Consider the following 18,588-nt stretch of genomic DNA (forward strand, 5'->3'; position numbering starts at 1 on the left):
TGCAGTAGCTAAGATCTGGAAACATCCCAAGGGCCCATCAGTAGATAAGTGGATAAAAAAGCAATGGTACATTCACATAATGGAAAACTATGCAGCTGTAACAAAGAAGGAATTCTTATCCATTGTGACAGCATGGAGAGGCCTGGAGAGTGTTATGCTAAGTAAAATCAGCCAATCAGAGAAAAACAAATAGCATTTGATCTCACTTATATGTAGAATGTCATGAACAAAATAAGCTGACAAACAAAATAGGACCAGAGGCATGGATATGTGGAACAGAGTGACAAATGTGAGATGGTAGGGCAATGAGGTGAACTGGATAGACAAAGGTAAAGAGATTAGCCGAAGCACATACATGCGTAACACATAGACACAGACAACAGTGTTGAAGGCCAGTGGGGGATGGATAGAGGTGGGCAAAGGGGGAAGGGGAAATGGGGGACACCTGTAATAGTGTCACTATATAGTTTTGAGGTGTTATATATTTCTTTTGTTTGTACTACATTTTGAAATTTATAGTGCATTTTATACTAAGAGAAGGGGTCAACAAACCCATTGGCCAAACTTCTCCTGACACCTGATTTGTAAATAAAGTTTTATTGAAATAAAGCCTCCACCATCTGTTATTTATTGTCAATGGAAGTTTTGGAGTTGCCTGGCCTGCAAATTCTAAAATATTTACTACCTAGTTCTTTATAGAAAAGTTTACCAACCCCTGACTAGAACATATCTCAGTTTGAACTAACTATATTTCAAGTGCTCAATAGCCATATGTGGCTACTTGCTACCATCTTGACAACACTTGAAAATTGACTTGGAGATTTCACTCTTCTCTCTCTGGTTTTTAGCCCTCTATTCTATCCTCTTTTTCTCACTTTTATTTTCTCCCATAATTTGGTAGATTGAAGGTAACTTTTTTAGAAAGATGATGAAATGTAAAATTTTATAGATCTTCACCTGCATATTGTACCCTCAAATTAAATGGATAAACTGGTTAGGTATGAATCCATATTAGGAGGCATTTTTTATGAGTTTAAAATTTAGTATCATATTTACATTCATTGTCTTTTACCATTCAGGGTTGCTGTGGAGAATCACAGATTCCTTTCTATTTCCTGTGGTGTTTTTTTTTTTTTTTTTGATGAGGCTGCATGTGTGTCTCTCTCTCTGAGGAAGTTTGTAGAATCTTCTTTGTCAAGAGTATTCAGTTTTTACAATGTTTAATTTAATTTTCTATTTATAATTATTCATTTATAGTTCCACTTTTAACATCTTTACCTTTACCTATGCCTGGTATCCCTCCCCAAAAACGTCAATGTTCTCTCCTCTAGAGAATAAATATTTCCTCTTTTGTCCTGCGAACAATTTGTCCTACTAGGGAGAGTGGGAAAAGAATAAATGCATTTGGTTAAAATGAATTATAATGTTCTTAGCCCTACCTTCACCCCTCCTATCATAAGTACCTGGAAGCACCAGGTTGTAAACATTTTGGCTTTGCTTCCTTTCCTCTCCCTCCCTCCCTCACTCCCTCCCTCCCTCTCTCCCTCCCTTCCTTCCTTCCTTCCTCTTTCCTTCTCTCTTGTGTTATACACTTAGTGGCCAGATTATTATGACCACCTGATGTTTGTAGGAAAATTAGCTATAATTTCACCCTGAATTTGCTAGAGGGTCAGATCATTATAAACGTCTGAATAGCACAACATACCTAAGTATCATTGCTGATCAGGTTCATCCTATCATGTTGATGGTGTATCCCAATGGAGATGGCTTCTTCCAACAAGACAATGCGCCATGCCACGGTGCTCATATTGTGCAGGAGTGGTTTCAAGAACATGAGGGAGACTTTACCTTGCTTATGTGGCCCCCACAATCACCAGATCTCAATCCAATGGAGCATTTGTGGGACGAAGTTAAAAGAGGCAGCTGGTTCCACAACCATCAAATCTCACAGAACTGGACATGCTATTCATCAGGCATGGTGTCATATTGCTCTCATCACCTTTCAACATCTTATGGAGTCAATGCCAAGAAGAATCACCACAGTATTGAAGGCAAAAGGTGGCCTAACAAAGTACTGATGGGGTGGTCATAATAATCTGGCCACTCAGTGGATATTGATTAGCTGTTTGTTTTGTCTACTGCCAGCTAAGACAATAGCCCTCTCTGGTCTGTTAAGTCAGTTTCCAGGCATCTGTCTGATTGGCAGCTTCCAAAAAAATATGGTTTCTGCTTCTATTTCATTGTATATTTATGCTTGTAATTCTCATGGGATTTGGAATAGAGCAGTATGCTTAATCTACCAGCATAACAAAGAAAGCTTCCAATTACTTTCTAAGCCCCTATTTTCGCATCTGTAAAGTGGGGATAATAATATCTACCTAGCACAGTTCTTACAAAGATTGGAGACATTTTTCCTGGAATAATATCTCACCAAGAAACTCCATAAAATAAATCAAGCTACTATATTAAATGTGTTGAGGGTAACACACAGCAGAAACAGAATTCGATAATGTCAAAACAGGAAGAATTATAGAATGTGACACTCAACCTTCTCACTTATAATTTAACTTAAAATTCCCTTATGATTTGCTTGGACTTTATAATCACAGAACTTCATAAGACTGTTCATCTTTACCAAGCTATTTAAAGCTGCTACTATGACTTATGGCTAGAAAGATAGCACTCAGGCCAATTATGAAAGAAAATAAAAAAGGTTGGTGAGATAGGAAATTTTATAATAACTGTGGATTCTTTAAATAAGCCTTAAACCCTCTGTTTACATACCATTTCCATATTCATCTTTCTCAGTGCATTTAATACCAGATATATCTACTCCTTCCTCATTTCCTGCTTCAGGTCTCAGAGCTAACAGAAGAGCAGAGAGCAGGGCTACGCTGAGGGCGGGCCTGCTGAGACAGTTCTCTGTGGGACAGTCCAAACAAGGTTAGGTCCAGAAGAAAGGACATGTGTTATGACTGAAAAGTGGACAAGAGCAATAAAGAAACAGCTAATCCTTGGACAGGACAAACAAGAAGTACCGAGAGGGCCAGAAGTCAAACAGACAACAGCGGTTAAAACAAGGGTGGCTGAAACGGGAGAAAGACATGATCACCTGCAGGTGCATGCCAACTAAACCACACACCCTGGGAGTCTGTCGGCTTGCTCTCCTGACCCATAGAACCTCACATCTCCCCACTCTCCTCTGAGCATAATGAAAAAGGTGTTGCATTTGTTCTACTGTCAGAATCTTGTCAAAACCCCTAAGCATGTTGTGGCCAGTCCTGCTTGGCCATTTCAGTAGAGTCGTTAGTAAAGTCTTCCCTGACTGGTCTCTCTTCACAATGAACTTTCGAGTTAATTTTCTCAACACTACTTTACTATATAGCATCTATAATAATAAAAGCATAATATGCTAATTAGACCAGATATCATTCTGGATGACTTTCCAGGCAAAGCCAGGACTGGGAGGGAAGCCTGGTCCCAGGTGCCAGAGGGAAGCTAATGCCGGCAGCTGAGAGAAGGAAGGCCTACTCTTGAATGAATTTTGTGCATCGGGCCTCTAGTATACTAGTAGCAAATAAACTCCCAGGGGTGACTTACTCTCAGAAAATGTTTACAGTAATTGCCACATAGTTTCTTGGTATTTTTATGTAATGAGAATTATTGCAATATTTTAAACATGCAAACAAACAAAAATTTCACATATCTCAAATTTGAAAGGATGGCTCAGAGCATACTGAAAGTCGTTTTAATGTAATAAGACTAAAATTCTGGAAATTGACAACCTGGGTTTGAATCTCAGTCCACCCTTTATTAGTTATATGTTCTCTGTCAAGTTACTTAAGTATCTTATCCCTCAGTCTCTTACTATCAAAACAGGGTAGTAAGCATAATAGACTCTGTTTCATAAAGCTGTATTAAGAAGTTAAATGATCCCTGACCAGTTTGGCTCAGAGCGTCGGCCTGCGGACTGAAGGGTCCCAGGTTCGATTCTGGTCAGGGGCATGTACCTTGGTTGCGGGCATATCCCCAGTGGGGGGCATGCAGGAGGCGGCTGATCAATGTTTCTCTCTCATCGATGTTCCTAATTCTCTATCCCTCTCCCTTCCTCTCTGTAAAAAATCAATAAAATATATTTAAAAAAAAAAGTTAAATGAAACACAAAAATACACTTTAAAGTAACTAACATTTTAAATGATCAATAAATGTTAATTATTATTATCGATTTAGGAAACATGTATTGACCAAATGGCAGTATAAATTTGCATTTTAATCATCACAGGCGCTTCTGCATAAATTTAAATCAAGGAAACAATATTAATAAGTATATGATTACACATATTGGCACACATCTGGAATTGCTGATTTATTTTCACACTTTACTGGTTTTTTAGGTTTTAGAATTATTTTGAAGACATTTTAATTTGCTAATTATATTTACTTTTGAAATCAGTATTTTAAAATCATTTTGTAATCATATATCTTTGAAAGTCTGATAAAAACCTTCAGTGCTCTGCTCACCATGAAAATTAAAAAAGCAAGTGAATGACATATTAATTATTCTGAGTTAATAGAGTTGTAGCACTAAAAACAATGTCTAGAACATAGTAAGTGCATTAAATGGTATATATTAATTTTAATTGCATGTTGAAGAGTGTATGTAAAGGCGTTTATGCCCCATTCTCCCAGTTAAAGAAAAATAAATATTCTCAAAACAATGAGAATAAAATTCAAGTTGAAATATTGCAGAAGACCAAAGAAAAACCAAGCAACACTTTACAGAAAAGGAGTGACACTGTATAATATGCCAGCAGACTCAGGGAATAACTTTCCAAATCTGAGTACTGAAACAGGAGAAGATATAAAAGAAGCAGGGGGCTTCTTTTTCTATCTCCCTGTGGGTCTTTGTCCCGCAAATATGGATTATGCTTCTGGTCTTTTTCACAGGCCTTGCAAGAACGCCCCCAGCTGTTGGGGGTCTCCAGGCCATATCTGATGGTTTGGCCTGGCACCAGCGTTAATAACCCTCCCTCCTGGACAGTGTACTGTTCACAGTTTTATGGCCTCTGTAACAGGTTCTGTAAGACCAGTTTTTGGGAAGGAGGTAATGACTTAATTATAGGTTATAAATAATGTATACTGAGCTTGCTGGCATAGATTCCAATTGCTAGCCCCCCAAATGTCAGGGTTACACTGTAATTAGCCCTTTTTAGCCTTCTCAGAAACTTTAATAAAACTAGGAATTACATATAATGTTCAATGAGAGCTGTCAAATGCACTGAAAATTACATAAGAGTGAGAGACACATGAAGTCACATCTCAGCTGAAGAGCTTGGACGGATGTGGAGGCTGAATTTTCTAGAGCAGGTAGCTTGTCTGGAAGGGCCCAATTAATATTATTTTTTTGAATCAGGGGAGGGGCTGTTGGCTCCAATAGTACAGCCTTTCTTCAACACCATTTCACATGAAGAGGAAGTAGAGGAGTCAGACTCAGTGAGGAAATACCCAGAAGTTATTTTAGTGGGAAGTTGTCTGTGAAGCATGCCATGAAAGAGAATTTTTCATTTGGTATAATCATACAGCTGCTGATCTCTATTGACTAGAAATGAGTTAAAAGTCAAGTCAGCATGTTAAAGACAACTATATATCTTACAGGGCTTTGCTATGATCTAGACAGAATTCCTTCTGGCTTAGGATACTTTCTTGGATCATTCCTACAACCTGTTGCAAATAGTTGATAGAAAAAATGAATTTTATTCTGAGAAATGACAAAAAAGGACAGCAAAATGTACAAATATATACTACTCATAGTACTAAATGCTAAAAGAGAATAGAATGTTAGGGACAGTGTAATGAATAGCAAAGAAGAACACTCACTAGAAAGAAAGATAAAATGCTACCAAGCAGACAAAAATGGAGACTACAAATACTTTTTTAAAAAATTAATAAGACAATAAGATAAAAATCAGAGATATTCAAAGTTATTAAATATATAAGTCATCAAACTTTTTTCTATAAAGAGTTATACAGTAGCCCTGGCCCAGTAGCTCAGTTATCTAAATATGCCAAGGTTGCAGACTCCATCTCTGATCAGGTATACATACAAGAATCAACCAACGAATGCATGAATAAGCGATACAAATCAATGTTTCTCTCTTTGTCTCTCCCTTCCTCTCTTCTAAAATCAGTAAAATAAAATAAAAAATCATACAGTAAATATTTTAGGAGTTGAAAATCATATGGTGTCAGATGCTAATTCTCAAGCCTGCCATCTTAGTATATAAAAGCCATAGACAATCCTATATAATAAAAGGCTAATATGCAAATTGTCTCCTCAGGAGTTTGACCGACTGGGAGTTTGACCACTCACTATGATGTGCGTTGACCACCAGGGGGTGGTGTGGAATGAAGGAAGGGCCCAACCAGCAGCCAACAGCCAGGGGAAGGAAGGCCTTGATCAACCCTGATCACTGGCCAGGCCTAGGGACTCTACCAATGCAATAAATTGTGCACCAGGCCTCTAGTACATAAATGAATGTATACAACCAGACGTGTCCTAGAGGCCATAATTTGTTGGCTCTTAATTAAAAAGAAAGACTAATTAAGTCACAAAGTTAACCAGCGACAGCAATACATTCCAAATAAAAGAAAACACATTTTTAAAGAAATGTTGATAATTAAGGGAGGGATAGAGCCATACTAATCACATGCAAAAAGAGAGAAAAAATATTATACTCATATAATATATTGAACAGCATATTTCTATTAGTTCCTCTTGTTTACCAAGAAGGTTAATGACTTATGTAGCATAAATACCAAAAGATTCACAAATAATTACATAAAGTCAAACTGAAAATGCAATGACAAAGAGAAAGCCATGAAATTCAGCAGGATAAATTCATCATAGTAGCAGGATACAGGATCAAAAATATTACACAAATTTTATTTCTACACACTATCAATAAACAATCCCTCTGAAAATAAAATAAGGAAATGATTCCATTCACAATAGCCTCCAAGAAGAATAAAAGTAAGATTATAAATAGAATATACAAAACATTACTGAGAGAAAGCTAAAATAATTTCTAAATAAATAAAAATAGTTTACATTAATGGATTGAAAGACTAAGAAAATCTAAATCAGCAATTTTCTACAAAGCAATCTACAAATTCAATGCACTCCATATCAAAATTATAACAGGCTATTTTGCAAACAGTTGGCAAATTGTTCCTAAAATGTATGAGGCAGTATAAGTCACGTAAAAGCCAAACAGTTTCTTAAAAGTAAAATAAACTTGTAGGAAATTATTCCAAATGATTTTAAGACATTCAAAAAAATATTGTTTGCATAACAATGTGGTTGGTATAGGTTAGGCAGATAAATCAATGGGAGAAATTGCGAGTCAAAAATTAAACCCTACAGCGCTGGCCACACATACCTATTTTGCAGGTTTGATCTTGGATTAGGGCGCTTGTAGGAGGCAACTGATAGATATTTCTCTCTCACATCAATGTTTCTCTCTCTTTTTATTACAGATGACCACCTTTCCCCCCACTGATCCTCTTTCCCCAGCTCCCCACTTCTCTCCTAGACCTTCACTGTATTATTGTCTGTAGTCAATTGACTTTTGTTTGATACAAGTATCAAAAGAACACAATGGGAAAAGCATAGTATTTTTAGCAAATGATGTTGTGGTGATTACATGCACATGCAGAAACATCCAGTTAGATTTTTGTTTCCAAACTAATTTAGCATGGATCAGACACTAGCAAACTAAAACAAACAAAAAAACCCCAAACAAAACAAAAAAACACTTGCCTAGAACATATATGATATACCAGATGTTCTGACCTTGGGTTTGCCAAAGAGTCCTTAGATAAAACACTAAGAGCATGATTTGTAAAATAAAATAAAAAACCCATCAATTGAACTACATCATAATGAAAATTGTTGCATCTCAAAAGACATCATTAAGAAAATAAAAAGATGGACCACAGGCTCCTAAAACTGAGGAAAAATATTTTCAAATTATATACCTGACTTATATCTAGAACATACACAAACTTTCAATTCAACAAGAAAAGAACCCAATTAAACAATGAACAAAATATTTAAATAGACATTTCACCAATTCAAATGCCTAAAGACACATGAACTGATGTTCCAGTTCACTGCAGAGGAGTGTTAATTTAAACTGAAATGAGAGCACTATTGATCGACTCTAAGGGTTTTAATCAGAGAGAAGGCAGTGGAGGACCTGAGGCCCTCGGCACTGCTCCTGGGATGTGAAATGGAAATCACATGACAATTTTCAAAAGGCTCTTGTAGGCTAACGTATGTAATGCATCATTTTGTTTCATTTTATAATATTTCATAATATTTTTAAATAATACAAACTATTTTTAAAATAAGAATAAACTTAATGAGAAACACACTATAGTCATGTGAATAAAACCATGAAATGCTAATCTGAGGAGGGAAAAGGAAAAAAAGGCCTATCTTCTCCGTATATAATATAAAATCTCAAATTTTCCACAAATTTCATAAATTCCTATTAATTTAACAACATAATTATTTAAAAAAGTAGTCTTCTTAATTAATACAAATAAATAAAAGCTTAACTCATTAGTAGAAAAATTATGAATAGAGTTGTCAGCAGAAATGGAACTTAACTGATACCAAAGTCAGTTATATAGCTACAGTAATTAAAATTAGGATATGAATGCAAAGATAAATAAAACATCAGAGGAACAGAGTGGAAAGTCCAGATATATACCTGAATAAATATTGAAATTTAATGTATGAAAATGATATTGGAATGTTAGTGGCCTAAAGATACTTTATGAAATAAATAATGTTGAGATATTACCAAGTGTACATCCAGAAAATTAATTTATTCTGCAAAATTAATTCAAACATATAAATGTGAAAAATAAAGTAAAAAATATTTTAGGCAAAAATATGAGTTTGTATAAAACCACTCAACTATGACAGAAACTCTAAATTATTGAAGTTCTGTGAATTTGAAAAAGGATTTTGCATGTTAATGTCCTAGTCAAAAAACAAATTACAAATTGAGGAACACTTTTGTAATACAGATTATAGACAAGTAGGCAACATTTTTAATACATAAACAGCAATATGAGTTATTAGAAAATTGAATGAACCCTTTAAGAAAGTGGCAAAATATGTGGACAAACAGCTCCAAGAATAAAATACAAATGGGTTTAGGTAGCTAAAAGTATGCATAATTTCACTTGAAATAAGAAATGTTCACATTAAAATTAGAATGAAATATTAGTTTTACTTAAATAGTAAACTCATAGGGAAACATACATATATTTACTTTCCTGAATGGAGTGTAAAATTAGGTATCTCTCTGCTGGGGCAATTTAGCAACCTTCATCGTGATTTAAAATGCATATAAACTTTGGCGCAACACTGATTTCTGTGAATATGTCCTGCAGATATATGCAAAACGACAAGTAAATGTGCAGGTGCATATTAGCAAAAGATGAAAAATATGTCAATGTTCATCAGTAGATCACTTTTTAAAGATTGTGTGGTAAATATATGTAACTGAATGACATGCTGCTGTGGAGAAGAATGAGAAATCTATGCACTTATGTGCAAGAACCTCCAAGGCATACAATACACACGAGATCGAACAATTTGTATAATATCTCACATTGATTTAAGTATACTTCATATTCTTTGCATGGAGTATTCCTGGACAAACCAACAGTAGGGTTACCTTGGTGTCAGGCAGGGTGAGGGCTGGTCAAAGAACACAGAAGGATACATAATTTTCACTATGCACTTATTTGAATAGTATCAATTTTATAACATATTCATATATCAATTACCCAATAAATTAATTTAAAAACATGCAGGACAGATGCCAGCAAGGGACTCTCAGTCATCTGTTTGGTTTTTGTTGTTGTTGTTTTGTTTTGTTTTGTGGTTTTTGTGTGTGTGGTTTTTTTTAATTATAACTAATAGACTAAGAACAGAGCAAGAATTGCCACATACTCCCATATTGCAAAGTACTAGACAACTGATGAAGGAGTTACATTAATTTTATAACTGCTTATTAAAGTCATTGCCACTTATTTATATTATTATTGCAAAGGTTTCCCCAGCTTTTCATTTGTCTTTGACTGTATATTTTCTGGAAGTCTGCCAGCTATTAGGTGTTAGGTTTTTCCCAGAGTCATTGACATATTGGGCTCCCCATACCCCTCCTAAGGAACTGGAGGGGTTTTTCAAAAAACGTCTCCCAGCTTCACCTTTGTTCCTGGGAGGTTTGAGTGTGAAGTATTTTTTGAAAGGACAGCTCAGAGCAAGTGGCACTTCTAACTACCCCGAAGGCACATGCTTTACAGTGGGATGGTGGAGGACCCATAGGATGGAAGCCTGACTGGGTCATCTTGGAAGGAGGGTGTTTGCTAGTCAACCTCAGCAGAAACTGTCTGTCTGATGAAGTAGGCTTGCAAGAACGAGGCTTTAGGGGGCAGATGAATAGTCATCAGAGAAGGGGTGAAGAAGACTACCCCTGGGGGACTCGGGCAGCCAGGATGTGAAGAGTCCACTTTCAGAAGCCTGTCCACACAGCACATTGCATCTGTCTGGATTGTATTGCCAGGAGCCAGCCAGGGATCAGACCAGAAGGGAAGTGGAGCTCCAGAGAATCTATGCCAGTGACAGGGAAGACTCAGAGGCTTAACAAGCCATTAACACCTCAGGTGACAGTGGGGGAGGGCAGGGATACTGAGTCCAAAAGCAGTCACCAGGCAGAGGCCGGACCTGGTGGCCCTATTGCACAGGAGATGGGGCCATAGAAGAAACGGCACTTGAGACAAAAAAGCAAATGAAAACAGGAAAGAGCAGCATGATTCCCCCTTCCCGTTGGTCTGTCTTATTTCAGGCCTCCCATAGGTCAAGCCCTCCCAGAAGTTGAACCCTTGCTAGACATGCCGTCAACAAGCGTCTTCTTCCCTGAACTTCAGGGCACAGGAGAAGGTTTAGGAAGGCATCTGCGACAAAGGTGCCCAGACAACCAGAGCAGTGGCATGAGACCTGCCCTGTTCTTACCTTCCCTGTGGTGCCCAGTGAAGGGAGGAGCAAGAAGAACGCAAGGCAGGGAACAGAAGAAACCAGCTGGTCTCACCCTCCTCCTCACTCCCACCAAGCTCCCCACACAGACATGTCACAGAGCTTCCTACCCTACAAGGAGGGACCCTGATCTGGGCAACATTAAGCAGCCCAGAAGGAGTGGTCCAAGTGCACTCACATACCCTGACCCTGGCTCAAACCACACCAAATGCAGGCTGTGCTGCATGGGCTGGTTCTATTTGCTAGACAGCTCTCCAGCAAAAATAGTATTTTTTAAGGAAGAAGGCAGAGTTAGTGTTTTTTGTTTGTTTGGTTTTTTTTGTTTTTTAATCCTAATTCAAATCTGCTGGTGTTCATGGTCTCATTAAAATTATTTAACCTCTGAGAAATGAAATGTCCTTGTCTGTTGAATGATGATAGCAATGCCAATCATTTATGCTTTCACAAGGATAACACCCCCACCTGGGACCAGGTAGATGCTCAATAGCTGTCGGTCTCTTTCCACAACTTCATTAACTGGAATATTCTTAATCTCCTCTCCAGCTGTGAGGAACTCATCTATTGGATAAGATCTGCCTTAAGTCTTTTTCAAGATTAAATCTGTTAAAGAAAACAGTCCTGTTTATCCATACACCTTGTTACCAGGCTCATTCCTTAGTGGTCACGTGGTGGTTGCTCAGTGTGTGTACAAGGAGGGGGCACCTTTCAAGGCTGGGCTCCCATTTCTTCCGCATGCCTCTGTGCAGTCGCCATTCATCCAGCATTCGCTGGGTTCATCCTCCCAGAGCTCAGGACCAAGGCCAGGCTGCTTAAGTTCAGAAGTTGGCTCCACTTCTTGGCAAATAAGGAACTTTTTTAACCTCTCTTCTATAGTGAAAAACAGGAATAATAAAAATAGTACTCAATTCTGAGAAGTTAATTTATGAAAGATACTTGAAATCAAGTCTGGTGCATGATAATCATTAAGTAGAGGTTGGATGTTATGATGCATTGGGTATACAGATTAGCTTATAAATTCCCATCAAGTAATAAATATTTATGCAGGTGTGGTTGTTAGTGAGGGAGTTTTCTGACATATACTAGTATGTGTATATATGTTCACTCATTCACTATTTTATTTTTATTGTTGACAGTGTTACAGATGTCCCTCACTTCCCCCCTTTATCTTCCACTGTATTCCTTATCACAGGAAAATTCACATGCATATATAATTGCCAAAATTCAGTCCCTCAAATACTTATGATAGGCCTGTCTATTTTGTAGATGGCTTTCCTACACTAGGTGATAGACATTTGTGTGAAAATAAACACAGACCGTATTGACTGCCAGGGAAAATGGAAATCTTATCTGTGTTTATGTACTTGTATGCATTAAAAGAGTACCTCAGTATACATGCTACTTTTGTGTACGTCCAATCCTAATACAATAAAAATTAGAAACGTTTTCTTGTCTCTGTAACCTATATACTTTTAGATTGTACAGAAAGGAAAACATACATTTATGACTTAATATGTTTTGATATATTTTCTTTCCTGTCTCTTCTTATAAAGGACTTTGGTCCCTGCCTTTTCCCTGTGATGCCGGGGCAGGCCTGCGGCTATCACTCTGCACAGTGGGGGTTGCACAGGAGAGAGCGTATGAATGTTCTAGTTGGCAGAGCCCTGCTTCCGTGAGTGACTGGCTCCGAGCTGACAGGTCCTGAGCCTCGCATCTCTGATGTTTGGCTTCCTTAACCTCACCAATAGGCATGTTTTAAACTAAACTCTCAAACATCCACCGACTATGAAGCCATGACTTTGGCTGTCTCAGCTGAGCCTTTCAGTTACTCTAATAATCACCTGTCATTTTAGACGAATATAATTTAAACCAGCTTGTTTTTGTCCCTCCTCTCCCCTTTTCTAAATAAAGGTCCAATGACTACCCAGAACCCATGCTGCCCTGCCCCCCACACAGGCACAGGCCTCTACCAGCCAAGGCACATCCCACTGGGCTGCTTTATCAGTTTATGGTGATGAGGAACGTGAACATCTTCGGCAGAGATCATTAATTTTACAGCCTATGGTTCAAAAAGTAGTTCCTGGGCTGCTTACATCTTGTCACGGTAACACCTGAGAAAATGAGTGAGCTGAGGACATAAAATTGAAGTCGAACCCTGTGTAGTCTCCCTCTAAGTGTAACTCACTGCACAGGAGGGATCTTTCTGACTCAGGGGCAAGCCCTTTCTGGGGTTGCATTTGATATCTGCACCTCATGTTAGTTAGTTTTATGCCCGGAAGGACCATCCATGTTGTGGCAAAAGGCAACATTTTGCTTTTACTCATGACTGAATAAATCCCATGGCACATTTACAATGAGTTTTCTTTGACTACAAATGTCTTTGACTAGGTTGATACCAAAACGTTTAGCATCGTTTTGGATTTCAATATTCAAGGTGAAAGTATTACAATTCATCTTGGCAGGGGCACTCTGAATTAACTTGTAAAAGTGTCATGAATTGCAAAAAATTTTCAATGTAAGACAACAAATTATTTACTTTATGAGAGAAGGAACTGAAAGGAATCACAAATTACAGAGTCATCTTATTAAGTTTTGTTAGGTTAGGTGGCTCAGGAGGCGGCATAGGAAATAAAGACAGTCCAGTGAATCAGAAAAAGAAAGAAAAGGAAAAGGTTTATTTCTGCGTCCCTGGGAGACCCACGTACCCCAAAGACACCCCTGTGGACTCAGGCCAACAGGGAGGGGGGCGCTTTTTTATACTGTGGTTGGGTGAGGGGCGGGGACATGAGCTGAGGTATTCAGCTGAGGAAGTTTCAGCTGCAGGAGGTCAGCAAGGTATTCAGGAAGGAGTCAGTATCTGTGTCTGGCACTCTGATCTGTTAGAAATGCCAGGGAGAGTCCATTATCTCATCACACATCTGCATGTATCCGATCCTGGGCTCTCTCCGACCTAACAAGTTTATTTTATTAATTAAAAATTTTCAGCTTTATTGATATATAATTGATAAAAGTAAAATATTTAAAGTGTGCATCATGGTGACTTGATATAATTCATATACATGTACATTGTGAAATAATTTTTCCATTTAGTTACTTAATATTTATCACCTCACATATTCACAGTAAATGTGTGAAAAATTGACTTTCTTAGCAACTTTTGATTATATGATACAGTCTTCTCACCTTGTCACCAGAAATTATCCATCTTATAGCTGAAAGTTTGTACCCTTTTACCAACCTCACCTTATTTCTCTCACACCTCAGCCCCTATGTTAACATATGTGTACATGTTAAAATATATATGTTAAAATTTGTTTTATGTAACTTTATATATTTTTACATAATTGTATATATATATATATATATATATATATATATATATTCTACAAATAAGTGAGTTCACACAGTATTTGTATTTATCTGGTTCATTTTTAGTTAGTATTATGCCCTGAAGGACCATCCAGGCTGTGGCAAAAGACAAAATTTTCTTTTCACTCATGACTGAATAAATTTCATTGCATATTTACACTGCAGTTTCTTTATTAATTTATGTACTCTGAGTTTGTTTCCATATCTTGCTTACTGTGAGTAATGGTGCAATAAACCTAGGAGTGAATATATTTCTTCAATATCCTACTTTCATTTCCTTTGGATATACACCCAGATGTGAGGTTGCTGGATCATATGGGGTTACATATTTAGTTTCTTGAGAAACTTCCATACTGTTCCCTAGTGGCTGTACTGATTTACATTCCAACAAAGACTGTACAAGGTTCCACTTGCTAAACATCATCAGCAGCATTTATCACTTTTGTCTTTTTTATAATAGCCATGCTAACAGGTGTGCTGTTATATTTACGTATGGTTTTAAAATGGTTTTCTTTACGAGTAGTGAGGAGAATCCCTTTTTATATATAAGTGGGACATTTTTCATCTTTTTATTTATTTATTTATTTGTATTATTGATTTGAGAGAATGAGCAGAAGGGAAAGGAGAGAAAGAGAGAGAGATAGAGACATCAATTTGTTGTTCCATGTATTTATGCACTCATTGGTTATTGTTTTTTGTTTGTTTGTTTGTTTTGTTTTTTAAATATATTTTATTGATTTTTTACAGAGAAGAAGAGAGAGGCATAGAGAGTTAGAAACATCGATGAGAGAGAAACATCAATCAGCTGCCTCCTACACACCTCCCACTGGGGATGTGCCCGCAACCAAGGTACATGCCCTTGACCGGAATCGAACCTGGGACCTTTCAGTCCGCAGGCTGATCCTCTATCCACTGAGCCAAACCAGTTAGGGCTGGTCATTGTTTTTATGTGCCCTGGCTGGAGATTGAACCCACAACCTTGGCTTATGGGGAGGATGCTCTAACCAACTCTTCTACCCATTTCTGTTACCTTTAGAAACATTCTATTCAATTCCTTTTTTTTTTTAAAGTTGTTTTGTTGTTGTTTGTTTGTTTGTTTATGGGAGAAAGGGAGAGAGAGACAGAGAAACATTGACCGGTTGCCTCCCACACATGCCCTGAGTGGAGGTAGAACCTGAAATCTGGGTATGTTCCCTGACCACTGGGAACAGAACCCACCACTACCTTTGGTTTAAGGGAAGATGCTCTAACCACCTGAGCCACACGGGCCAGGGTCCTCTTCCCAATCGTTAATCAGATTTTGTTTCTTCTTGCTATTGAGTTTTATGAGCTCATTATATATTTTGGACACCAACCCTTATTAGATATATGATTTACAAATATGTTCTCTTATCCTATAGACTGTCTTTTAATTTTGTTGCATGTTTGCTTTGCTGTGCAAAAATTTTTAATTTGGTGTAGTCCCACTTATTTTTACTTTTGTAGCATATACTTTGGGGGTCATATAAAAAAAATTATTGCCAAGATCAGTATGACGTAGTCGAATCCTGTGTTTTCCTCTGACTTCTGTGGTTTAATCTACTTTGAATTGTTTTTTTGTGTGTGGTTTAAGATAGACATCAGTTTCATTCTTTTGCAGGTGTACATCCAGTTTTGCTAGAACCATTTATTAAAGAAATTCTTCTTTACAATTGTATATTTTTGGATCCATTATAATAAATTCATTGAACATATACGCATGTGTTTATTTCTGGGCTCTCTGTTTTGTTCCATTGATGGCTATGCTTCTTTTTATATCAATACCATATCGTTTTGATTTGAATAGGTTGTAATAAAATTTAAAATTAGGAAGTGTGATGCCTTCAGCTTTGTTCTTCTTTCTCAATATTGCTTTGGCTATTCATGGTTTTTGCCTTGTATACAAATTTTAGGTATATTACTATTCTTATTCTTATTATTTTATTTCTGTAGAAAACATCACTGAAACTCTGATAGACTGCATTGATAGATTGCTTTAGGTAGTATGAACATTTTAACAAAGTTAATTCTTCCAGTCTATGTGTATGGAATATTGGTATATATATATATATATATATATATATATATATATATATATATATATATAAAATATATTTTATTGATTTTTTACAGAGAAGAAGGGAGAGGGATAGAGAGTTAGAAACATGGATGAGAGAGATCGATCAGCTGCCTCCTGCACGTCCCCCACTAGGGATGTGCCCACAACCAGGGTACATGCCCTTGACCGGAATCGAACCCGGGACCCTTGAGTCCGCAGGCCGACGCTCTATCCACTGAGCCAAACCGGTTCGGCAGGAATATATATTTTTTATTCATGTTTTCTTCTATTTCTTTCATAAATGTTCTATAGTTTTCAGCATATAAATTTTCACCTTATTGGTTAAATTTATCATAAGGCATTTCATTCTTTTTGATGTAATGGCATATTGGATTGTTTCATTTTAATTTCTCTTTCTCATTTTTTATTGTTACTGTATAGAAAGAAATGCAACTTATTTTGCATATTTTTTATCATGAAACTACTGAATTCATAGTTTTGAGTTTTTGTTTTGTTTTGTTTTGGTGGAGTCTTTAGTGTTTTCTATGAAAAAAAAAAATATCAGGTCACCTGCAAGTAGAGAAGTTTTACTTCTTCCTTTATAATTTGGATATCTTTATTTCTTTTTCTTGTTTAACTGCTTTTTCTAATACATGAAATAAAAATGGAAAGAATGGTCATCCTCATCTTTTTCCTGATCTTTGATGAAAGCTTTCAATTTTTGACTATTAACCATAATGGTAGTTGTGGGTTTTTATATAGAAGTAGAGGCCCAGTGCACAAAATTTTGTGCACTTGGGGGGGTTCCCTCAGCCCGGCCTGTCCCCTCTCGCAGTCTGGGAACCCTTTGGGGATGTCCACTTGCTGGCTTAGGCCCACTCCCCTGGGGATCAGGCCTAAGCTGAAAATGGACATCCTTAGCACTGCTGAAGAGGTGGGAGAGGCTCCCGCCATCACTGCTGTGCTGGCAGCCATCAGCCTGGCCAATGGCTGAGCAGAGCTCCCCCTGTGGGAGCGCACTGACCACCAGGGGGCAGCTCCTGCTTTGAGCATCTGCCCCCTGGTGGTCAGTGTGTGTCATAGTGACCAGTCATTCCCAGTCATTCTGCTGTTAGGGTCAATTTGCATATTACCCTTTTATTATATAGGAGGATAGAGGCCTGGTGCATGGGTGGGGGCTGGCTGGTTTGCCCTGAAGGGTGTCCCACTGGGGTACCTGGCCAGCCTGGGTGAGGGGCTGATGGCTGTTTTCAGGCTGGCCATACTCCCTTCAGAGTGGGGATTCCTACTGGGGTGCCTTGCCAGCCTGGATGAGGGGCTGAGGGTCACTTTCAGGCTGGCTACACCCCCCAGCGACCCAAGCTCCCAGGCTCTCCTTTGTTTCTTTTTTCTTTTCTGGGATTTATTTATCTTCTATAACTGAAACTTTGTGGCCTTGAGCAGAGCCCAGTGCCGGCCAGGGTAGGTGGGAAGCTTGGCTTCCTCCATCGCCAGGGGCAACCCAAGCCTCCTGCTTGCTCCAGCTCCATGGCCGCCATCTTTGTGATGGAGTGATGGTTAATTTGCATATTACTCTTTTATTAGATAGGATCTTTATTATGTTGAGGCATGTTCCCTCATCTTATTGAGGGTTTAATCATGAATGGCTGTTGAATTTTTAAAATGTTTATTCTGCCTCTATTCACACAATCATGATTTTTGTCCATTATTTTTAATGTGGTATATCGTACTGAATGATTTACAGATGTTGATTCTTGCATCACTGAAATAAATCCCTCTTGATCATGATGTGTGATCCTTTGAATGTATGTTAAATTTAGTTTGCTAATTTTAGACAAATTTGCCTTTAAAGTCTTCAGAAATATTGACCTATAATTTCATTTTCTTTTAATGATTTTATGTGGTGCTGGTCTCAGAAAATAAGTTTAAAAGTACTTTGTGGAAGAGTTTTGGAGGACATTTAAGTAAATGTTTGGTAGAACTAAGCAGTGAAACCTTATGGTCCTGGAAATTTTTTTATGGAAGATTT

This window comes from Myotis nattereri (genome assembly GCF_964212035.1).
Source record: "Myotis nattereri genome assembly, chromosome: 7".
NCBI classification, from domain to species: Eukaryota; Metazoa; Chordata; class Mammalia; order Chiroptera; family Vespertilionidae; genus Myotis; species Myotis nattereri.